Below are 25,106 nucleotides of genomic sequence, written 5' to 3'. Positions count from 1 at the left end.
CATGAAAAACAGGTAATAAAATACCTGTGGGAAATATGTTGCTGATTCCATGCTGAAGTAATTAAAATTAAATGTCTGAAGTACTTTCAGTCTAAGGAAATTCTGTGATTATAGTTGTTTAGAGATGTACAAATCGTTTAGGTACAGTAACTGTAATTTGATGCTAATTGGACTCTCTGGTTTGGTCTCAGGAGAGAAGGTAGAGATTGATTGCTGAATGGTTGGGCATAGGAAGAGCAAAATTAGGAAAATAGCATAGCAAAGCCCTCAGTCACATCAACCTACTGAGAATTTGAAATTCATATCTTTTCCCCCAAATCCTTTTTATCTTGCATACACAGAGTTCACATTTAATAAATTTGCCATAATTTATGCTCATTCCTCAACAGTTCCCCTAGTTTATTTTACTTTGGGCCCAAAGGACCAGAAGCTGTTTATTCTACAACCTCCTAATGTGTGTTGAGCATCTTTCATAGTGATGGGTAATTTTTTCTAAAGAACAGTAGTGCTATAGGGCCCAGCCTGATGCTAAACTCAGAAACAGATGTACAATTACCTGCCCGTTCAGAAGGCTCCCTTGCTGGTCTGGGGTTAGAGGAGGCTTCAGTGCCCCAATTAATTTAATAGCTCTTGATTTTGGAATATTATGAAAATAGTTTCCGAATATTACTATAGATATTGAAACACAGTAATCTCCGAGTCAAATTGTGCCAGTTTCCCAATTGACATTTTCGTTTTAATATTTAATTTACCCACTTTCTCTGTTCCTAGAGAAATATTTTTTTAAAAATGTTTTACAGTATTTGTTAGTAACGGACTTTGAAGTATTACTTGGTATTACTGAGTCATCTTGCTAGCCTTGTGCTTATTAAGAATAATGCAGAGTTTTTATTCGTGCTGCTCCCTGTGGAAGAAAGCCTGCATTTCTGTCTACATCTCAGAAACCAGGACAAGAAGAGAGAATTAACATCTATTATTTAACATTTATTGACTGGGACTAAGCCCCATGTCAGGTAATTTAAAGATATTTTCTCATTTTGCTTTCACAACAGCCCCGGGAGGTGGGTGTCATCATTTCCATTTTGCGTGGATGGAAATAAGGTTTAGGGAGGTAGATAAATGATCCAAAGTCAGGGGTCGTCAAGGGGTTTTCTCCTAACTCCTTACCACATGCTCCAGCCTTCTTATGAATGAACGCTCTCCTATTTTGCAAACACTTTAGGATTTCCTTGTTAATTTTCATCATTATGAACTACAGTTAATTTTCATTCCATGTCGATGAATGGTGCCGGGCTAGTGCCAGTGGGAGGGGCTCATGGATTGCTGGCATGCACGTCTGCTTTTGCGGTCACCGTCTCATGACTAAGCGCAGGTGGCAGCTTGGGCTGGAGCGGCTCCATCCTCATCTGCTTCTCTCTCTGCCTTCACTCCGTGCTGTGCTTCATCGCACTTGATGCTGCTCTGCGTCTTACGTGGGTCTTGGGCTTCCTGGTCTCTCTGTCCTTCATGCATGCTTTCCCCCTTATGATAATGCAGGACCTCCCTGGTTCCACGTCCAAGTTGGACAGGTCTTCAAGGCCAGGTCCACAGGCAAGCCTGTCCTGCTCTGCCCAGCCCAGCGTCACATCCTTCCTGTCCGAGCTGCTCCCCAGCTGCGCCCAGCGATGCTCTGCTGGGCATCACCCCTGGGCCGTCTTTCTTGATCCCAGCCTGTCTCATCTGTGGATGCAGGGTCTGCCTTTATCTTTGGAAATAGGTGCCCTGCAACCTCCAAACTTTTTTTGAAAAGTTCTGTAGTTTGTTTCGTTGTAGAGGTTATTTGTTTTGTTGTTTTGTTAGGTGTGTTTTGTTTTCTTCTCCTTTTAGGCTGGACTCAGATCCTCTTGCTCTAGTTTGGCTTGATGATCTGAGTGGTGTTGCTGCCGAGAATGCCTGTTTTGGATGCATTTAATGGATTTTGTTTTGCTTTGGTGGTTTTTCTTTTTTTTTTTTAACCGAGGGAAGTTTCTGGCGTTCTTCATAGTGTCCTCTTGCTCCCATCCCACATGCCCAGTTTTTCCTGCCCCCTCATATAACGTATGATGTCGTTGCTGTCTTTTCTCCCTTGCTAACTCCAGGCCCTTGGATAAGTGGCGCGGGGTCTGATGCATCTTTGGTTCACTCATGGTGCCCAGCATCACACTTTGCTGTTAGCTGGGACTTAAATGTTACTAAATTAAGATGAGTTATTTGTCAGCACAGCCGGAGATTCAGATGTACGTCGTGTGAAACCACAGGCTGCATTTTATGGGTCCTACTGTTCGCTTTGATCAAAAAGTTTCTGATGTTGGTTTACTTCTTGGGTCATTACATTTCATTCCTGTGATAACGGAATGAAACAGCCACAGCTGTTTGACCACTGGGGACTCTCACATGTGCTGCTTTTTGCAAAATGAATTGATGAATCAAAAACTAAAGCAGCCTTCTGCCACGTGTTTCTCTCACCTTTCAGAAAGGCTTCATCACCTGTACTGTGGCTGTCATTTCTTTGTATTTGTTTGCGTTGTGCGAAACCTTATCTCCGATTTCCATACCAGTGACACAGGATCACTAGAGCCTTCTCTGTGAGCTGGTACCTCTTTATTTCACGTGTACTGTTTGTCAGTGGGAGGACATTAAAACATTTATGAAAGGTGTTCAGAAGAGAATTTACTGTAAAACCTACGCATTCTTTATTTCTGGAAGGAAAAGCATACATCTTTGTGGGCGAGGTGTATATAGCCCGCGTTTTCTTTTTCCTAAATGTTTGACTTTAGGGACTTCCCTGGTGGTCCAGTGGTTAAGAATCCGTCTAGCAATGCAGGGGATGCCGGTTCGATCCCTGGTCAGGGAACTAAGATCCCACTTGCTGCAGGGCCACTAAGCCCGCGTGCCACAACTAGAGAGTCCGAGTGCCGCAACTACAGAGACCCTGTGCTCTGGAGCCCGTGTGCCACAACTAGAGAGAAGCCTGTGCACCGCAACAAAGAACCCACACACCGCAATGAAAGATCCTACGTGCCGCAACTAAGACCCGATGCAGCCAAAAATAATAATAATAAAAATAAATAAATATTTTTAAAAGACCTCTCACGCTCAATAACATGAAAAAAAACCATTAAAAAATTTGAGTTGAAACAGAAGTTTAGGTAAAAACAACATGACTTCTTCAAGTGTCAAGGGTGGCATCTTTTAGATTATAGTGACATTAACATGCTATGTAGTGTGTTACTATCAAGTATCATCTGAGAGAATGTTTTATGCCCGGAGCAACCTCCTCAGCCTTGAGGATGAACCTGTGAGATGTCACCTGAGGGCAGGAGAAGAGCTAAAGCAGTCTTGAAACGAGTCTTGCTCAGGATGAATTTGGTGCTTTTCTGGCAGGTTCCACGGCATGAACTTTCTCAGCTAAGCTCATGACTCTGAGATCATTGTTTCCTGGAGGTCCACAGGGACGGGGCCAGTCAGAAAATATTCCTTTGTCCATTGAAGCATTAGCTCGTGCTCTGTTTCCAGGAAGGAAAAGTGTGGCAGATTTGAAAAGTTCAGGAGGCCGAACTCTTTGATCACCACCATCGTTTGGTGGCAGCCTGTGGTATTAAAGCATTCAAGGACAGATCTTTCCGTAGTCTACTTAAATTCAGGGATGCTTGAATCACCTTGCCACTCTGTGCCATTTTCAGGTGCACGCCCTTTCGCGTTTATTTCCTGTTTTGAGGTCAGTAGACCCTTTCACTAAAGGAGCATTAAATCCATGTTGTAGGGTAACTTCTCCATGTGTTTTGTTCTGTTGCTCATGCCACCTGTTTTGTTTTGTTTTGTTTTGTTTGTTTTTTTGCGGTACGCGGGCCTCTCACTGCTGTGGCCTCTCCCGTCGCGGAGCACAGGCTCCAGATGCGCAGGCTCAGCGGCCATGGCTCACGGGCCCAGCTGCTCCACGGCATGTGGGATCCTCCTGGACCGGGGCACGAACCCGTGTCCCCTGCATCAGCAGGCGGACTCCCAACCACTGCGCCACCAGGGAAGCCCCCACCTGTTTTTTAAATACAATTTTTAGAGGTTGCACTCCATTTAGTTATTACAAAATATTGGCTCTATTCCCCACGTTGTACAATACGTCCTTGTAGCACGTCTTATACCCAATAGCTTGTACGTCCCATTCCTCCTTCCCTCTATTGCCTCCCCACAGTGGTAGCCACTAGTTTGTTCCCTATATCTGTGATCATGCCACCTTTCATAAGCTATTGTGTTGTGCTGATTTGTTAATTTAATAGTTATTCAGCAGTACCTCATTTGATCTCATTTATTTCCTTCTTTCATCCCTGTGGTTCTTCAGTTACTGTAAAGGAACTCATTCTAAGGATGGGATAAAGGAAATGATAGTCTTGTAAGAAATGCATGGATATCGTTTCCTTCCGTCATTCCTTTAGCTATTAAATGGGATAGTTTGCCTGTTATCCATATAAAGGTGGGGCCTTATTATGCTTAGAGCTTGTGTTGGTAACCAAGTAGGAGGGAGAACATGATGGATGGACAGGGATGTAAAAAGACGGTTAACTGAGGCCCTGCTGCTTTTCTTTTTAAACACACGCCCCACGCCCCAACCTCCACATACAAACATTCTGTTTTGTTTGTTTATGAGTCATCCTCTGCCTTTCTTCTCTCTCCTCTCTTCTTCAAGAGGTGCTAGGAGTGATGATAGGATGGTCCTGAGTGTTGATAGGGCTGGAAGAAGTAGAGGTGGGCGGGACCGTTATTTCTCAGGAGACAGCAGGAAGGAAGCAGGTATCTCCTGCCGCGATCATCCAGGTGGTCTCTGCCCCACATGGTTTTGAGTTTCTCATGCCCGAGGTGGTGGCCTGACTCATTTCTGTTTTCCGCAGGCCCAAGGCTGCGTCATAATTGGTTTGCGAGCCCGCCCTGGTGCTGGGTGTGTGTAATTCGTGGTGCGTGGATGCCGTGGTTTGGGAAGTGATGAGGAACTGTTACACTGCAGTTATCTCATGAAGAAAGTCACTCCCTGAGTGTCCGTCAACTGGATGAGGCTCATCTCTTCGTCTAGAAGCCAAAATTCAGCGGTGGCTTTAAGACATCAGTGCTAAATCCGTTTCTTTTGTCTTGGCCAGGGGTGGGCTGGGATGCTTGGCAGTGTCGTCTCATGCTGCCACCCCTGTGGGCTTCCATAGCATCTGCCCCTCTGGACTGTAGTCGTCTCCACACTGTGTTGTGACTGATGGCTTACTTATTTACAGGCTGGCGAGACTGTCCGCAGGCTTCTGATCACCATCGTATTCCCAACACTTAGCGTAGTACCTTGAACACAATAGACGTTCAACAGATACTTCTTTTTTTTTAAAAATATTTATTTACTTTATTTAATTTTTGGGCTGCGTCAGGTCTTCGTTGCAGCGCACAGGATCTTTTCGTTGCAGCGCGTGGGCTTACGTCTCGTTGAGGTGCGGGAGCTCAGTAGTTGTGGTGCGAGGGCTTAGTTGCCCCGCGGCATGTGGGATCTTACTTCCTCCACCAGGGATCGAACCCTCATCCCCTGCATTGGAAGGCAGATTCTTTACCACTGGACCACCAGGGAAGTCCCTCAACAGATACTTCTTGAATTGAATTGAATTAACTGAATACATGACCTGCACGTAGGCATTCAAGGTATACTGTGCCTACTTTGGCATCCTCGAGTTTTCTCTCTGGATACATGAACTTCGTGGGAATCCCGGGGAACACTTACTCTAAACAGAGGCCAGATTGGCTGACAGGGTCACCAGCCCAGGGAATACAGTGGCCCAAATGGATACGCCCTGTCCTGCGTCCTGCTGTCGTTTTGTTTTTGTTTCTGTTTTGGTGTTTCAAATGAGCTGTTTTATAAATAACAAGGGACTTGCTGTGACTTGGTTTGTAGTAAGCAGTAAATGCTGTGCTCCATGGGTCCCAGAATTCTGCTATTTGGGGAGGACAGACCGAAACTGCCTATTTTCATTGTAATCAATCACCCCTTTGTCAGGAGGGCAGATTCTCTAACATGCTATAGTCTCCTGGGCGGCTGTACCGTCGTCTTTTGTTAAGGGCGGCATCTGATTCCATGAGTTCTTTGTGCAGGAACAGTGTGTTAGTGTCAGTGTGAGAAGCTGGTGAAAATTGTCATTTAATGAAGGCATCCAGCACGTCCCTCCTCCCACCTTGGAGTACGAGTCTCAGAGGGGTTTGTTCATTATGTCTCTGAAATCACTACGGGCCTGAGAGACAGAGGTAAGAAATAATCCACCTGTGGGTGACGATGCTGGCGGGCTCCGTCAGGTGGCGCAGACGTGGGTCGCACGAGGGGTTCATGGAGACAGGAGTTCCGTTTACTCCTAGCCCCTTTCTGGCTCCTGGAACACCTCCCACTTGCTGTATTCTTTTACTACAAACACTGGGTTGAGTCTCTGAATTGATAAGCTGCCTTGCTGATAGAGCAAGGCTAAAGGAAACCCAGAAACTTGAAGACATGTTTTTAGTCAGAGAGATAGTAGTTACGGAGGGGATTTAATCTGAAGAAGGCGTGGATTTTAAAGAGAGATTTCTCAGCGGGAAATGCATTCTTCTTACCTAGTTGGGTAGCGAGCAGCCTATTTTCAAGGCCTGGTGAAGTAGTAATTTATCTTTCTCTTTCCCAGCACTTTCTCCTTGACCTGGTTGGCCCAGCAGTGAAAGTTTTATAAACACTGGGTGCTGGGAACTTAGGCCAGGGCTTGACCACAGGCTTCTGGATTGATGAATGTTGTAGCCTTTCTTTAGGTGTGGCCCTTTTTTTTTAACTGTTAGGTAGCTGAAGGTTCAAGTACATTCAGCATTTAGGGAAGGCATGGGGGCAGCTTTTCATCACAAAACTCAAGAGAACAATGTAAGCTATGTTCGTGAATTAAAATGCTATCATGGTGGCAAGCAGGCAGCTCAGGGGCTCTAGGATGGCAGGTTTCCCTGCTGGAAAGAGCATGAGTGAAATCTGTTGGTGGATGATTTTGTCCACACAGGCTATCCACGTGCTGTCACAGATAGAAGCATACGCTTTGCGTGACTAATAATGTAGAATCACTGGAGTCTTACGGTAGGTGTAGTTCACCCAGCACCGCCTTGAATCGCGTGGACTGTACACATAGGGCCTCTTAGACCTTTCTGGAATTGCAGTACCTGTCGCATTGTTGAATTACCTTAAGACATGGCTCTAGATGGCAGCTAGATCCAGTCTACGCTGTTGAGAGAATATCTGCTTATTGAAGGTGGGTTTGAGTCCATCCAACCAGATGAAAGCTGATTGTTCACGTGGCTCCGGAATACATACAGAAAGCGGAGGAGGTCAGGAGGGAGCACTGGGGCCCAGGAGGAGCACTTCGGCAGCCGCTCCTTTGTCGCTGACAGAACCATTGTCACCTGTTCTGGGACCAGAGCCACGGTCGTCGTTTGGTGATCTGAGTTCCTGCCCGACTTCTTTCCCACTCTCTATGTGGCAGGTCTGATTTATCCTTTCTAGGCTTCCCTTTCTTCATCTGCAAAATGAACAGGGCTTAAGCTGATGTACTATAAACTTCCGTGATCCTGCCTAAAATCGTTTGAGTCCAAAATGATTAGTAATTATATTAATCAGGATATCCAGAGAATCAGAACCAACTGCCTCTTCCTTCCTTCCTTCCTTCCTTCCTTCCTTCCTTCCTCCCTCCCTCCCTCCCTCCCTCCCTCCCTGCCTTCCTTCCGTCTTTCCTTTCCTTCCTTCCTCCCTCCCTCCCTCCCTTCCTGCCTTCCTTCCTTTCCTTCCTTCCCTTCCTTCCTCCCTCCCTCCCTCCCTTCCTTCCTCCCTCCCTCCCTTCCTTCCATCCTTCCTCCCTTCCTTCCTTCTGTCCTTCCTTCCTTCCTCCCTTCCTTCCTTCCTTCTGTCCTTTCTTCCGTCCTTCCTTCCTCCCTTCCTCCCTTCTTTCCTCCCTCCCTCCCTCCCTTCCTTCCTTCCTTCATCCCTCCCTCCCTCTATCTATCTATCAAGAGATTTTGAGGAACTGTTTCACGTGATTGGGGTGTGGGGCCGCTAGCAAGTCCGAAATCCACAGGGCAGGCCAGCAGTCTGGAAGTTCAAGGAAAAGTAGATGTTGCAGCCTTGAGTCCAAGTTCTGCATGACAGGCAGCTGGGAACCCAGGCAGAGTTTTTACGTTGCCATCTGGAGGCAGAATTCCTTCTTCAGAAAGCTTCCGTCTTTGCTTTAATGTCTTCAACCGACTGGCTGAGGCCCACCTACATTATGGAGGATAATCTGCTTCACCCAAAGTCTACTGATTTCAATGTTAATTCCACCTAAAAAGGGCCTTCACAGCAACATCTAGACTGGTGTTTGACCAAACATCTGGGCACCATAGCCTAGTTGAGTTGACACATAACGTTAACTCTCACAGTAGTTAAACTGTAAACTCTTTATTTGGAATTTAAGTCATGGTGATGGGATGGAAGAGAAGGCTGGTCTAAAATTAAATCATGCTGTCTTAGCAGTTTAAGGCATCGATTCTTCCATCGATCCTTTTGGCATACAGTTATTAAGCACCCATGTGTAAGGCACTGTGCTTGACATCAGGAAAACAAAGATAAGCCCTTTACATTCAAAGTAATCAACGTCTACTCTAGAAGTAGACAAGTGAAAAAGAAACGATTGCAACATGGCTGCCTTTATTAGCGTAGTGAGGTGAAGGAGGGGAGTATAACACGTCATTGTCTTGGCGGGAGGAAAGTAAGAGATCAGGGAAGGCTTCATGGAAGAGGAGGTAAGCTTGATCTGGAGGGGTAATTAGGAGTTCTCCAGCAGGACACAGTAATATTGTACAGAGGGTGTGGAGAATAAAAGACTGTTACACGCATGAAATAGCAAAGTATTCAGAATGAATGTATGGAAACTTCTGTCACATAGTAGATGCTTGAGACTCAATATCTGCTGTTATTGAAAAAATTAAAGTATGGCAGGTGTTATATTTTATAGTTTCTTGGTTGGGAAATAACCATCTGTCAGGCCATCAGTAAGATATGGTAATTTTTGGCCTTTAAAAATTGTCAGTATAATGTATTTAGATAGAGTTCATCAAAGCTTGTTTAATTTTCCATTCTGTTCAGAAATAGTTTCTTGTCCATACTGGGTTAATTACAAAGAGAATTCAAAATTTATGCCACTTTAGGATTTATCTTATAAGGCAGGCATTCTAGACCAAACATATCTATTATTTAGGTTTCTAAACATTTTTTCTGAACCAGTTATGTCACCTTGGGCAAATCAGTCTACCTCTTTAAGCTTTAAATTCTCCCTTTTAGAGAGAGGGAGTTGGGCTGGTTTTTAAAGGTCCACCCATAGGCCATCCTATGATCTCTCAATGAAAATCGTTATCGCCATTGTTCCTGGTTATATAGGTGTATTTCTGTAGCATGAATCATTGATAACCACACCTTTCCCAATAGCTACAGTTTACAATGAAAGTATATCGCCACTTTGAGTATTTCACATTTTTCAACGACTTTATTAAGTATTTTATGTGCACTATCCTATTAAGTAGGTAGAATAACTCCGCAAAATAGGTATCATTTCCATTTTATAGTTGAAGAAACCAGAGGCTCAGACAATTTAAATAATGTCACTCAGGTGGTAATGGGGGAGCTGGGGGTTGAACTCTGATCCTTTGGCTCCAAAGTCTGCGTTCTTTATCAAGGATTGTGAACTGTGAGCCACATACGCAATTATTCCCACAACGTAGCATCTTGTGTACATAGCAGAGGCGAGATAATGTTTTGTAAAGCAACTCTCCACCTGAGACTAACACAATGTTGTAAATCAACTATAGTTCAATTAAAAAAAGAGAGAGAGACAAGTCTCATTCTCTGAAAGGAATCCCTGTAACATTTTTTTTTCAATGTTTTAAAAATTTATGTTTGGCTGCATTGGGTCTTAATTGCTGCGCATGGGCTTTTCTCTAGTTGCGGCGAGCGGGAGCTACTCTTTGTTGTGGTGCACGGGCTTCTCACTGCGGTGGCTTCTCTTGTTGCGGAGCACGGGCTCTAGGCGCATGGGCTTCAGTAGCTGCGGGCTTAGTTGCTCCGCGGCATGTGGGATCTTCCTGGACCGGGGCTCAAACCCGTGTCCCCTGTGTTGGCAGACAGATTCTTAACCACTGCGCCACCAGAGAAGTCCCAAGCCCTGTAACATTTTAAACAGTGAAAGAAAAGAGAGGTGCTTTTTGGTATGTTGACCAACAGGGCCATGAGTTGTAATATGTCCCTGGGCAGCATTTCAGACATAGGAGGAAGGTATTATTCTCCATAATATGAGAGGACCCAGAAGCCACCTGCTTAATTAGTAACGAAACTCTGGTCCTTTGACTCTGCTCCCTTGCATGTGGGTTCTGCCCCACACGCCGTGATCATTGCTCTTGACTCGCTGCTTCTTATAAGGGTCTTGGCTGGTCCCTCTGTCTGGGGGATCATTTCCGTAATTTCGAAATAGCATTCAAATGTCAGCCTAGTTGCCATCTCAGGGGGCTATTTCTTGACCTTCCAGTTTAAATTAGATGCTTGTCACTCACTAGCTCATCATCCTGTTTTATGTCTCTGCATTGCAAGTATCACTCTAGGATATTTTTCTTATTTGTTTATTTACCTGTTGGTTTGACTGCTTCGTCCCATTTGAATAAAGCTCAGTGAGAGCAGAGACTTTCGCTCTTATTTACTGCTGTATCCTCAGAGGGTGGAATAGTGGCTTGATAACAGTAGGCTCGTTCTGTCTATTTAACCATCCATCTATCTCCCCCACTTCCCTTCTTCTTCCGCCCTCCATCGTTTGTCTTTCCCTCCCTCCCTCCCCTCCCTTTTTCCTTCCCTCCCTCCATATATCTATCGATAAAATGGCTTGGCCGTATAAAGTTATAGCGTGAAGCAGTACATCTGCTTCTCCAATTAGGATGTGGGAGGACCCTCACATTTCCTTTATAGTTCATCACTCAGCACTGGATATTTCTCTTAGATGCTCCCTTTCTGTATCAAGCCCGAGATAGGGCAGAATGCTGAGAAACTGAGCTTTAGTTATAAAATTCTGATGTTTGAAAAATTGTTTCTCAGCACCTCTGTGTTTCTGTTTTCTCTTTCAGGGCTTTGTGCTTGAATTACGGACACCTCTTCAGCCTGCTCGTTCCGGGTGAATGAATGAATGATTACACCAGGTGTGGTCCACACTTCCTCTGGGGGTAAGTTCCAGGCACTTGTACATCTCAAAGCCGATAATGTCTGGCAGCTTGTATCTATGTGTCTGTTTCCCACGTAGCTGTGTTAACTGCTCTTTGCATGTGGACCTGGGTGGGGAAAGGTGGCGAGGTTCCTCAGGTGCTGGTCTGAGGGTCTTGCAGGCAGCGGGCGCCCAATCTGAGGGGCTTATTACAGATGCCCTGTAATTTTGATATGCCGGCTAACCCTCTCTATGTGGGAGAGCATATGTCCATCTTCTCTGGGAGCTTAGGTGGAGAAATTGCAGCCTGGGAAGTGTTCATTTCCTTTTCTGTAGATGTCCAATACTGACAAGCATGTACTTGAACTCCAAGCCAACTAGGACCTCCTGCTGAAGAACAGACTAGAGTATGTCATTTCTAGTTGCAGTGGGAAGATCAGGACAGCTCAGGAGACTCAGACACTAGGAAACCACTGAGGAAAGGTAAGGCTCCAACTCCGATGTGAAGGCTGTTTCGTTCTGACTGGGGCGTCTTACTAGTAGATGTGTTGGTCATTGCAGGGTAAGTGCTACAGCAGGAAAGCTGAGCAGTCCCCAGAGCAGTGTTTGGAATGGTTGCAGGTAATTCCCTGGAAGCGTTTGCCGTGTCTGCAGTCCGTTCTTGCTCTGGTGAAGCACACAGACACAGGCAGAAGCTCTCCAGGCTGCAATGCGTCTCATCTTTCCTGGGCCGCTTTGTGCCCTTTGGATCTCAACTCAGGGTGCTGCGTCTCGAGCACCCAATCTGAGGTGGGCACCCAGCCACCTGCTACACTATCACTCTATTTTATTTTACTTTTATTTTTATTAAAAAAATTTTTTTTAAATTGAAGTAGAGTTCATTTACAATGTTGTGTTAGTTTCAGGTGTACAGCAGTGATTCAGTTTTTTTATGTACATATATATACTTTTTAAGACGGTTTTTCATTATGGGTTATTCTAAGATGCTGAACACGTTCCTTGTGCTGTGCAGTAGGCCCTTGTCGGTTACCTATTTTATATGTAGTAGAGTGTGTACCTCTCACTCCCAAACTCCTAGTTTACCACCCGCCCCCGCCCACCAGCCCCTTTGCCCTTTGGAAACCATAAGATTGTTCTCTATGTCTGTGAGTCTGTTTCTGTTTTGTAAATAAGTTCATTTATATCGTTTTATAGATTCCACAAATAAGTGATGTCATATGAGATTTATCTTTCTTTGACATCACTTAATATGATCGTCTCTAGGTCCATTCATGTTGCTGCAGATGGCATTATTTTATTCTTTTTTATGGCTGAGTAATATTCCACTTTGTGTGTGTGTCTGTGTCTGTGTGTGTGTATGTACACACACACACACCCCCATGTCTTCTTTATCCATTCATCTGTCGATGGGTACTTAGGTTATTTCCATGTCATGGCTATTGTAAATAAATAGTACTGCTATGAACATTAGGGTGCATGTATCTATTCAAATTAGAGTTTGCATCTTTTTTGGATACATGCCCGGGATGGGGTTGCTGGGTCATATGATAGCTCTGTTTTTAGTTTTTTAATGAGCCTCCGTACTGTGCTCCACAGTGGCTGCACCAGTTTACATTCCCACCCACAGACATCACTCTATCTTAGTTCTCTGAAAAGTGCTTGTCCCTACCTGACAGTTTTCTCCTTCCTGTACTTATTTATTGGCTTGTTGTCCAGACCACTGTCACTGGAGCAGAAGTTCCAAGAGCTCAGGGCCCATGTCTGTCTTGTTCCTCACGTGGCTCCGCAGCCAGAATAGTGTCTGGTGCACCACAGATATTGTTTGGCCAAACATGTAATGAGTTCGGCAGCTAAGTGAAGCTCACTGTAAGTTGTCAGTGTCACGTGGTGAGAAATTTGTTCGCTCTGGAGGAGATTTTGAAGACTCGATTTGCCTAGTTACTGTTTTAAAAATGTGAATTGTTCCCTCATAGAATTATCATGTTTAACATTACGTTCCCCGTAAACAGGATGTTTTCTAACATTTCTGGGTTTATTTGTAAATATAGCACACATTAAAGTTACACATCTTGATGGTCATTGGTAACCTATGTGTTGACTGCCCTTTATATCATCTACATTAGAATATTCAGAAGGAATATCCAGTTAGCCTTGGAGAGATGTTTCATTTATGTTTCCATGAAGTTCAAAAACCATGACTGGAAGACACCTGTTTGGAACATCTGAAGTCTAGATTTTTGGAGAGTCGGACTGCCTGTGTTCTTTGACTCCTGTCTCTGACATTTCCTGGCTCAGTTTCTTCTTTTGTAAAACAGGAGTATGAAAAGCATTTTTCTCATTGAGTGTGATTAAGTATGTTCATACACATGTTACGTGAATTTCTATTTTATTTAGTATATACTTGGATTTTTATATGTGAAAACATTAACTAGGTTTTTAAGATAATGTATTTAGATGCTGTTTATCAAGTGGTGACCCACTTGGAGAATTTGTTTTTGCATTAATGTGGATGAAAACAGCAGTCCATTCCTGAGATCACCGGAAAGGATAGACTAGCTTATAATTATTTATCATTTTAAGTTATAACGAGAAAGCATTATAGATATGCCATTTTCCATAAGTATAGCAATGCTGTTGTCTCTTTGGTACCAGACAGACTCTGAGTTTTTCGGTTGTACTATTGGGTTGGCCAAACAGCCCGTTCAGGTTTTTCTGTAACATCGTATGGAAAGGATGTCATGAATGAACTTTTTGGCCAACCCAGTAGTTTTGTGGCCTTCAGCAAATTACTTGACTTAGTTTCTTCACCTGCCAAGTAGTGATAATAATGCAAATCAAAGAGGATTGCTCTGAGAATCAAATATAAAATATTAAAACATAGATAATGCTCTTCCTTGCCAAGGCTATTGGTAACCAGAGGAGAGTGATCATGGTTAGAAATGTTTGGAAATAGCGTCCTACTGCTCATGATGAAGAGAATAGAATACTTAGTGTCGAAAGTAGTACGCTTAGTAGGGAACGTGCTACCCACCCTTCACTCGTAAGGGCCAATGGGTCCAGGGTCAAGGGTCACTCGTAAGCAGGGCCAATGGGGCGCACTTGATCAGCTTCTGAGGAACCACTAGGACTGGTGAGTAGCAGCAGGAGGAAGCCACTTTGGGTTTCCTGTAAGGAAGGACTTTCTTAGCAGCTGTGGGAAAGTGAGGGGGTGACCCTGCGTGGTAATGAACTTCCGGGCAGACATGGTGTCCCGAGGCTCGTTGGCTGCAGATCAGGAATTCCGTAGAAAGGATTCCTCCACTCGCCAGGAAGGTGGGTGCCGTGGCCTGTATGGTCGTTTATGAGGCCCCCTCTGTATATGTGGCCCCTGCAAAATCAGGCCTGCCCGTCTGGGTGTCTTGGCCAAGCTGGTTGTGCAGAGATGGATGGAGACCCAGGATTTGGCCTCCCCCGGACAGGGAGCTGGGACTGCTGATTGTTTTCTTTGAAAATGTTTTTCAGGATTTGAAATTTTCCTGTTTGTGGTGTATCATTTACAGCCGAGGCTGCAAACTGGATGGCTTCTGGCTGGTTCTGGGCTGTGGATAAGCTTTGATGGGTTTGCAAAATATGTCCCTGACAAGTGTTTTCAGGATATTTAAGTTAGTTGCCTACCTTTAAAAATGGAAAAGTTTACCTAAAAGTAGCAGTTTCAGTGTTTCTTAAGAAGGTGGTTCAGCTGGCAGCATCCCCAGGGTCCTGCATTCCCGGGGGCGGGCAGCCCTTTGGGCCAGGTCGTCGTGGGCCGCTTTGCCACCGTTCGGACCGCGCACGCAGTCTCCCCGACGCTGAGTGTCAGTCGCCATGATTGACACTGGAAATGAAATGATTTTTTCATTTACTTAAGCTGTTTTACTTCTGGTAGAATTAGGAGAAAAGTGAAAAGGTTCAGTCTACTTCTGTATCAGTAGTGGAAAAACGAAAGGTATTTCTGTAGAGTTTCATATTTAAAAAAAAAAAACAGAACAGAGCATTTTGGTGTGTGCTGAAGAATACGTGTACGCGTTTCATTTGCAAACAAATGGTTTCTGTTTCTTAAGCACGCAGCACCCAGGCCTGCTTGATTCATACATTTTAAACAGCCCAGGAGCTATGAGACTGATCCCTCCTCTGGACAGTAAAATTTTCCTTCTGTGTTCAGACACCATTCTTTTGCTTTTATTTTAGGCCATTTCTTCTCTTTCAGCAGCAAACTCCCTTGCCTTCCTTAAGATCAATTGTTGGGTCTCCTGCTCGGTGGGCTGGCAACAGTCTGTAATTTGCACACTCATGGGGACTCCGGAAGTAGGTTCCTTTCTGCCTTCTCCACTGGAGCACCAATGTTCCCTAGACTTTGTGGCACCAAAGAGGGCCTGTGGCCTCGTTTATCCTGAGTGGGGTGACCAAGAGAGCTGTGCTCTGGGCTCCCGCAGGCACAAGACTGAAGCCTTAGGACTCTCTACCATGTGCATTTAATTTTTAGTGAAAAACATAATCTGGTGTTGTCTGTTTGTTCTGTTTTACAAGGTGGTTCTGGCTTCATGGTGAAGATAAACTAAAAGGGATGGAGAGAGCAGGGAAGAACCGTGAACATTAACTTCCGTTGTTTTGTAGGGTGATTGGGTGGAAGAGGGATGTAGGGTGTGTGTGGATAATGACAGAAAGACTGAACTTAATTAGTGGAATTTTTAGGATGGCTGATCTAAAGGCCGGGGAAGGAGGTCTCGTCTATCAGTTGGTTACTTCACAGTGGAATGTGCTCCCTAATGGAGAGAGCTGTGAACTTCCCATCACTCCATGTATTTAGGGAGAAGAGATGGGCCCATCTGTCAGGATACTGGAGGCGGTCCTCAAATTAGAAGCAAGACCAGGCTCGATAGATGACCTGCACAGTCTCTTCAAAAACTCAGATTCAGTTATTCTCTGAATTAAACTGATTAGGAACCTTTCAGCTAAAACAGTTTCACTTCAGTCCCTAAAAAGAAAATATTTTGAGTGGAGTGAGAGGCAGAATATAACGCTCCTTAATTACATTTAGTTCTGGGCAGATTACTTGTACTTTCTTAAACATTCTGATATAACCCTTCAAAAATGTAAACAGATGTGTCTAGTGGTTAATATTTATAAGCCAGGATTTTGCAAGCATCATTCCTAAATGATTTTTTTCTGCTAAATTTTTTTATTTTACCTTAGCTGAAACTCATTTTGTAGTTTTCTTTTTGGCAGCATGATTATTAATACAGATTTTGTCATTTATATAAAAATTTTACCTGTTCCTTGTTATAAAGCATTCTATTTAATTTCAAAATTTAGCATTTGATACGTTGTCATAACTGTTAATTGTCAAAGTGTATTTAATTTGGATATAAGGACTTACAGAAAAAGGCCTTTTAAAGGAAAACTTTTTTTAAGAATTTGTTTTAAATCTTAATTTTTACATCACTTAATATTTGCTCATTCTTACAAAAGTAATTAACTGGTCATTTGGTTAAATTATCAGAGCTAGCTTGTTATGGAATGTAAGGTACCACTTGGACTTTATAAACATTTACACCATAAAATCTCTCATTTTCATGATAATTGTCTCCATTAAAAAATTTCTTTTGCACATTTGGTGCCTTTAAAATGCTTAGAAAAAGATTGTATTATGAAATTTAGATTCGTTGTGGTTTTAAAGCAATACATACCATGCTAGTATTGGATATATATTTTTCTATACCCATATCCCCTCCCTCTTGGACCTCCCTCCCACCCCCCAGTATTGCATTTTGAAGCATCTCAAAATTGACTATTAATTTTGTAGGCACCTCCAGTTTGCTTTTAAAAAGTTAAAAATTCATTTTGGTCTTTATTTTGTTCTCACTTAATAAATACTAAGTGTTCCATTGATTCTATGGGGGCGCTCTGTTTTCTTCTTTTTATTTATTTATTTATTTAGAAGATGTTGGGGGTAGGAGTTTATTAATTAATTAATTAATTATTGCCGTGTTGGGTCTTCGTTTCTGTGCGAGGGCTTTCTCTAGTTGTGGCGAGCAGGGGCCACTCTTCATCGCGGTGCGCGGGCCTCTCACTGTCGCGGCCTCTCTTGTTGCGGAGCACAGGCTCCAGACGCGCAGGCTCAGTAGTTGTGGCTCACAGGCCTCGTTGCTGCACCGCATGTGGGATCCTCCCGGACCAGGGCTCGAACCCGTGTCCCCTGCATTAGCAGGCAGATTGTCAACCACTGTGCCACCAGGGAAGCCCTCTATTTTCCTCTTAATCAACATTTGTGAAGCTGTGGTTTTAAAGCAGTGTGTACCATGCTAGCATTACATTTTGAATGATCTTAAAGTCAACTGATTTTAAAGATGCATGGCCGTGGGCTGCTCAGGCATCTTCTTGAGGCCGAAGCATCCTGGAATGGGAAACGCTCCAGGAGAACCACTGGGGAATTTCAAGTGGAAACTCTGAAAGTTGTGCTCAGTGGGCATTGAGAACTTGTGGGTGGCTTCTTTTAAATAAAGGGGTTTTAGAGGCTTCCGACACAACGACATAGACTGCACCACATTCTCTTTTCTTTTTAATAATTTTACTTAAATTATTTATTTATTTGGCTGCTTTGTGCGGCTTGCAGGATCTTAGTTCCCCGACCAGGGATTGAACCTGGGCCCTCGGCAGTGAAAGCACAGTGTCCTAATCACTGGGCCACCAGGGAATTCCCAGATGCTCTTTTCTTTGCATGTTCAGCCCCACTACCATCATCACTGTCATCTCCCACTCATTCATTCACTGACTCAGTGGATACGTATTGGGTATTCATCATGTGCCAGTCACATTTTAAAGGACTAGACGTAACAGTAGACACTTTTAACAAGATCTCTGCTTTATGGAATTTGCATTCTCAGACAGGCACTGTGTTAAACAATCAATGTGTATTATTTTACTTAATCCTTACAGCAGCTCTGTGAGGTAGGTAATATTATCCCCATTTTGTAGATTGAGAAGCTAAGTTAAGTGATGTGTCCAGTATCACACAGTGGGGTCTGAGGTCAGGGCAGAGGGACTCTACTGGCTGGGCCCTGAGCTGTTTTGCTGGCTCCCAGGGAACAATGACTGGGTAGCAAATGAATTGCACGTGTCAGTTGTACATTTGTGTGGGTTTTCAGTGTCACACATGGGAGGTGAAACCTTCACGGCAGTTTGGATATGAAGGCCAACCATGCATGCTTTCACTTGTCTCTGGTCTAATTCAGAAGCATTTGGTTTTAGAAACAGACTTGTGCCTAGACACAACTAGATTTGTGCCTTTTGATGAAGTGGGGAGAAAAGTCACCTCCCCAAGTAATATTTCTTCGGATTTTAGGGTTTTCACATGAATATTTTGCAGGTTTCATTTTCTTCTGGTATTGCCTTCATCTAGGACATTTTTGCAATGACATTACTCAAGTTCCGTGTTTTTTTCAGCCCACGTTATTTGAAGTATTGCTTTTCCATCAGCAGCAAACTAAAAGCTCTTTCAGCACATGAGCGTGTTGTGGAGTTTTTCACTCATTTGTGTAACTTCCTCAAAGGTGGATGTTTATATTTGTGAGAGATTATTTGATCTTTTGGAATGCTGTTTGGGTAAAAGTAATTTATGTTTTTAGCCTTTATTTATTATTACTATTATATTTTACATATATGTGTGTGTGTATCTATATATATATCCAGATGAAGCCCTTAGAATTGACTGTAGATTGTCAGGAAAGAATGACGCTTGGGGGCTTCCCTGGTGGTGCAGTGGTTGAGAGTCCGCCTGCCGATGCAGGGGACACGGGTTCGTTCCCCGGTCTGGGAGGATCCCACATGCCGCGGAGCGGCTGGGCCCGTGAGCCATGGCTGCTGAGCCTGCGTGTCCGGAGCCTGTGCTCCATGACGGGAGAGGCCACAGCAGTGAGAGGCCCGCGTACAGAAAAAAAAAAAAAAAAAAAAGAATGATGCTTGGGACTTCACTGGTGGTGCAGTGGTTAAGAATCCACCTGCCAATGCAGGGGACATGGGTTAGAGCCCTGGTCCGGGAAGATCCCACATGCTGTGGAGCAACTAAGCCCGTGCACCACAACTACTGAGCCCGCGTGCCTAGAGCCCATGCTCCGCAACAAGAGAAGACACTGCAGTGAGAAGCCTGCACACCACCACGAAGAGTAGCCCCTGCTCTCCACAACTAGAGAAAGCCTGCGCGCAGCAAAGAAGACCCAATGCAGCCAAAAATAAATAAATAAACAAACAAACACATAAATAAACAAAAAAGGAGTGGTCTCAGCTATATATGGCTTCACTCTTTTTCTTTTAAATTTTATTGGAGTATAGTTGTTCAGTTATACATATACATATATTCAGTCTTTTTTAGATTCTTTTGTCATATAGGTTATCACAGAATATTGAGTAGAGTTCCCTGTGCTATGTAGGTCCTTGTCGGTTATCTGTCTTATATATAGTAGTGTGTGTATGTTCATTCCAAGCTCCTGATTTATCCCTCCCCCTGCCCCATGTTTCCCCTTTGGTAACCATAAGTTCGTTTTCGATATCTGCAAGTCTGTTTCTGTTTTGTAAATAAGTTCATTTGTATCATTTTAAAAAATCAGATTCCACATATGAGGGATATCATAGGATATTTGTCTTTGTCTGTCTGACTTACTTCACCTAGTCTGGTAATCTCTAGGTCCATCCATGTTGCTGCAGATGGTGTTATTTCATTCTTTTTTACGGCTGAGTAATATTCCCTTGTATAAATGGACCACATCTTCTTCATCCATTCATCTGTTGATGGACATTTAGGTTGTTTCCATGACTTAGCTACTGTAAATAGTGCTGCAATGAACATTGGGGTGCATGTATCTTTTTTTTCTTTTATTTACTGTTTTATACAGCAGGTTCTTATTAGTCATCCATTTTATCCACACCAGTGTATCCATGTCAATCCCAATCTCCCAATTCATCACACCACCATCCCCACCTGCCGCCGCTTTCCCCCCTTGGTGTCCATACGTTTGTTCTCTACTGTGTCTCAATTTCCGCCCTGCAAAACTTTTTTTATACAGCAGGTTCTTATTAGTTATCTATTTTGTACATGTTAGTATATATATGTCAATCCCAATCTCCCCCCCAATCTTTTATTAAGAAAATTTGCAAAAATACAGAAAAGTCCAAAGAATTGTATAGTGAACAATAAACCCACCACGTGAATTCTGTAATTGTTAACATTTTGCTGTATTTGCTTTTACATGTGTCATTTTGCATGGTGTGTTTGAGGACAGAATACTTCTTAAGTAGTAATTTACATAATGCTCAGAGATCTTTGCCAAGGAATTCAGTTTTAGATGCCTGTTAATGCATATGTCCAGTTATATTATTATGTCAGAGTGAGGCATTAGAGAGATAAAGTCTAGGTTTTATGATGTGGAAATATGCTGGGTTTTGTAATTTTAGGATGGAGTACTAAATTGAGAGTATTTTGCTGTAGTTGGACAAAGTCTAAAGAACTTGAAAAATCTGACATAGTTTGAAACCCCAAGTGACTCTGTAAATTTGTAGAACTAAAGTTATTTGGGTGACCTCAGTGATAAAAAATGGAGCCAGGCAATGCAAACCCATTGGAAGTGTCTGAGGAATGTCAGAGATAAGTCAGGCTTCTGGGTAGTTCTGGCTTAGAGCAATCTACGTGTAAAATGTATCAAAAGGTCAGAATTGTCTTAAGAATAATAGGGATGTGCAAGTGTTTCCACGCAATTAATTGTTCTTCTGATACTTTTTCCACCCTCAGAAACATATCTCTTTAAAACTTCCTTCTTCTTTCTGACATAATTCCCCTCTTCTCCTTCACATCAAGGAGCTGTTCTTCTGTCTTGAGGTTGTTTGGAAGACATATGCTTGTTTTATGCTGGCTGATATTTCCTTTTACTTAATTTTTTTGGTAACAGAAATGATGGTGCTGGATCTAAAAGAATAGGAGCTAAGTGACTTAAACAGCATCCTTGCTTCTGTATTTACCCAGAGAATTTTTAAATACAGACACACGTCAAATTAACATTTTGGGAATTCCCATGTTTTCTGTTATGTGACTTGGCTTCCCTGGCAACCTTCTGACTTCAGTCCCAAGGGTTGTGGCTACTTGGGTGGCAGGTCCTGACTCTGCTGCCTGCTGCTGACCTTGGGCATGTCACTTAAAGCCTCGTTTCTGATTTGCTAACTGAGGGGCTTGGAGCAAGGAATTTTTCAGTTTTTCTCCACCAGCACTAAAAATTCCTTGGTTCTCTGTTCACTAATTTAAGTTTTTGTGGAGGTTAGAATACTTTTTATGACTATTGGGCTGATGATCTTATGTAATGGCCCTTATTATTTGTCAACTAAGATTAGAAAGTGTATTTTCAAGCATGTATTAACTACATGGAAACTAGATGGAAACAACATTCTGTTTGCACATGTGTGTACCTGTATGTATAGATTATGCATGTGTACATATGTATTCATTTTTCATGCAAGATAAGGAATTAAAAGCTTATATGTCTAAACTAGAATCTTGTCTTTAATATTATGTAAGAATCTTGTCTGTTGCATGTAAAAAGCCATTCACATTATTTTATGAAAAGTTATTTTCTTAAAAAACTCTTGCCATGTGTTTGTCCAGGATAACTTGGAAACTTCTGCTTAAACTGTTTTCTTCTATGGACTATGATTTCAAAAATTGAAACAAATTAAAATTGAAAATCTGCTCCACAGATGTAACCTTGTTTTTCCATTTGGCAACCCCTCCATCCCCAGTAACTAATATAAAATGATCTGAAAATGTTGCTTTATCTTTTGGGCATACTTTAAATGGAAGGTCTTTCATCAAAAGGTACAGCAAGACTTAACTCTTAAACCTCTGGTCTATCCCTTTTTTTTTTTTTTTTTTTTAACAATTCAATGTTAATTTTTGAGAAAATAGTGACCCTTTGAGATAACAGGGACTTCCAGCGTAGGGCACTGTAGGGCACTGCTACTTCACTGAAAAACGAAGTAACTCCAGCAAGGCACACAGAGTAAGTATACACCCGCTATTTTGCAAATCACAAAATTATTTTGAAGAGCTGCTCTTGAGGCAGGGTTTTTATGACCATCACATTCCAGCTGTGGTTTTGGAGATAGAATGTTTACTACCGCTGGAAACACAAGGATGGTAGGTGTGTATTCTTCCTGCTGAAAAGGCTTAAAAAAACAGCTGAGGTTCCCTTCAAGTGAGTAAACCTTTATTCAGCAAACCCTGGAGCCGCGTTCCTATGGAACTTTGGTGGTAATTCTGGAATGTGAGGCCAACAGCAGCGCAGTCATGGGCGAGCCGAGGCCCTGACGGCAGGCTGTCCTGCCTAATCGCTGCCGGCAGCCCATGGAAAACCACTTTCTGGTTAAGTCTGCATCATACTCCTCCACCAATGGAAAAAATTGAACATGATGAGGGTGTGTAGCTAGCAGACAAAAATATATCCAGCATTGCACAGGATCTGTTTTTAGCTCTTAACGGCCGAGCATTTGAAGTGTTAGACGTTTCCTGCCTTACCATGGGCAGGAAGAAGAGGGAGTCCACGGATGTGTATATAGACCTTGACTCTGGGAAACTTGGTGGACTAATTAAAAGAGCCTGAGAAGAACTGGCTACGTCCAAAGTTCTGGCAAAGGTAAGGGTATAAAAGTTTATTTTCCCCCTTTTGCAGTTGAGACTTCATGTTATATGTGAGATATCTGTGTTTCTGGAAATGTTCCTTTTGGTAACGTCGTTATGTGCTGAATTTTGTTTTCCATTATTTTGTACTTGGGCTGCCCACGTTGGTGTGCATGAGGGAACAGTCCCTTTCACGTTGAGTGTCTGTATGCTTTCACACACCTATTAGTGCTTTATCACAGCTGCCCATCCCGTTTTAACTAATTAACTCTCTCCCAAAGCTGATGGTATATGTTGTATGGATTTATTTTTCCTGCTATCTCAGGAAAGTGCCATTTCTCAGTCTGACCACGTGAAAGCACTGATGACCATGACCTTATCTTTCCCAGTTAATTCTTTCAGGGCACGAAGGGAAATGAAAATGTGCGCAGAGATTATATTTTATAGTTTCCTGCTCATTATGTAACTTGCTCAGGCCTTACTTTTGAGCTGAGTGAGCTCCTTGGTTTAAGAGTTTCGGCTTGTAATTTGATGTTCACTCTTTATTCACGTTTATCCTTAACTTTTGTCTCCAACTTTCTGAGAAAGAAAGGGAATCCTTCGTCGTGTGTGTGTGGCGGGCGGCAGCGGCGGCGGCGGCGGCGGCGGCAGCGGGGAGCACTTTATTTAAGTGGGATGATTGATTCATGTTATAACCCCTCAGGGGCGGCTCATTCATTAGGCGTCTGTCTGAGCGCTGAGTTTATCAGCAAGGACTGAGGGACCCGGCTCAGCAGAGCGCTTCCCTCAGCTTTATGTTAATTTGGCCAAGCATGTAATTCTCGGAAAATTGGTAGGTGGAGAGACAGAAATAGGAAGCTTTCTTGCAGTCATTGTAACTTGGAAGATTATTTATAGAATTTCTGGAAAGTAAGTGTACTGAAGAACAGCTGCTAGAGTTTTCCCTAACACGTCTCAGCGTTTCACTGTGGCCCTCCGTCATACTTAGGGATTCTAAGTTTTGTACTTACTTTCAGCTGAATGAGGTTATGAGTTATTTTAAGGTGGGTGATGTGTGTGCCTCTTCAGTGTGTGTCTTCCTTTACAGAAATGTCTTTTAGGGATGGAGGAATGTGAGTGCTGTCCAGGTAGGTTAGAATTAATAGAAATGCTGGTAGTGTTTTATTTCTTGCTCTTCCTTTGAAAGTAGAAATTGCTGCTGTGACAGAGCCGGCAGCCACGTAGAGCAGGGACAGAGCAAGCCCCACCTGTCTTCTTGTGTAGTCGCATTAACACATGTCAGCCACTTTGATTTTCACCAGAGCTTGTAGACAGAAACTGAAGTCTGTTGAAGAACCTTCTGACTCCACTCCATACTGACATGGTGTTTTGAATGCAAGTAGATAACACCTTTCTTTCAATTCTTCAGTGCAGAGGGAGTGACTTGCAAAGCCTTCTGCTTACCCCAGGCCTGATCTAGGAGGCCTAGAAGTGCGAGATAAGGGCTGGGCTCCTTGCCAAGAGATTATCCTTCTGAAGTGGTCCTTCACTTAACCACTAAGTAGAGCAGATGATTCTGTCTTGGTGGTCCAAGACTGTGTTCGAGAAGAGCCATATTCCCTTTTCCAGAAGTATAAAGTTAGCGTAGGGTCCCTGCAACCTCTTCCTATTCAACAGCTATCGAATGAATGTGGAAACAACACAGAGAGAAGCCTAGAGGGAAAAGCTAACACTCCTTAAATACCTAACGGGGCCCCTTTCTGTGTCTGTCTGTGCCTTCAGGTTTAGCCCACTTTGTAAGACTCACTTACATAAAGATAATAAACCCCATTAGTGAGATCCCTTAAAAGGGGAGTAATAATAAGTATAAATAAATAAATAATAATTTGCATTTGTCATTTGAAATTGTGTTCCTTAAATAAGGAACAAGATAAAATGGTTTTACTGGAGAAACTAAAAAAAAAAAAAATTAGATAAAGGTATGGACTCAAAATAAATAGCAGTAATATTAGAGACAGGGAAAAGAAATAATAGTAGTTGATAAACCTGAATTTCTGGCTGTTGACACAGAAAGGTTCTAAACATTGTGTTTATAACAGTTTGAATTTTAGTAATGGTGGGTTGAGTGTCTTTTGATTATTCAGTTCTATCTCAGATGGACTCCCAAATGCTAGGAGGTGTTAATGTCAGTATCCCAGGAATACATGGTA

General features: G+C 43.0%; 1 protein-coding gene across 7 annotated transcripts in view; it reads left to right on the top strand.

Moving 5' to 3' along the window:
* Window positions 1-25,106, top strand: part of TIAM2 (TIAM Rac1 associated GEF 2) — a 239,226-nt gene that overhangs the window by 84,127 nt on the left and 129,993 nt on the right. For 6 of the 7 annotated variants that reach the window (XR_007470439.1, XR_007470440.1, XM_049695172.1 and 3 more), the window contains exon 2: window positions 11,170-11,265. The gene's annotated coding sequence lies outside the window, so the exon portion shown is untranslated. Of the gene's footprint in view, window positions 1-11,169; window positions 11,266-22,806; window positions 22,934-25,106 lie in introns of those variants that run through there. The other variant, XM_033404337.2, reaches the window with a different exon arrangement.

This window comes from Orcinus orca, chromosome 12 (genome assembly GCF_937001465.1).
Source record: "Orcinus orca chromosome 12, mOrcOrc1.1, whole genome shotgun sequence".
Lineage (NCBI taxonomy): Eukaryota > Metazoa > Chordata > Mammalia > Artiodactyla > Delphinidae > Orcinus > Orcinus orca.
Note: the sequence above shows the minus strand (reverse complement) of the source record. Positions and strands in the feature narration are given on the sequence as shown.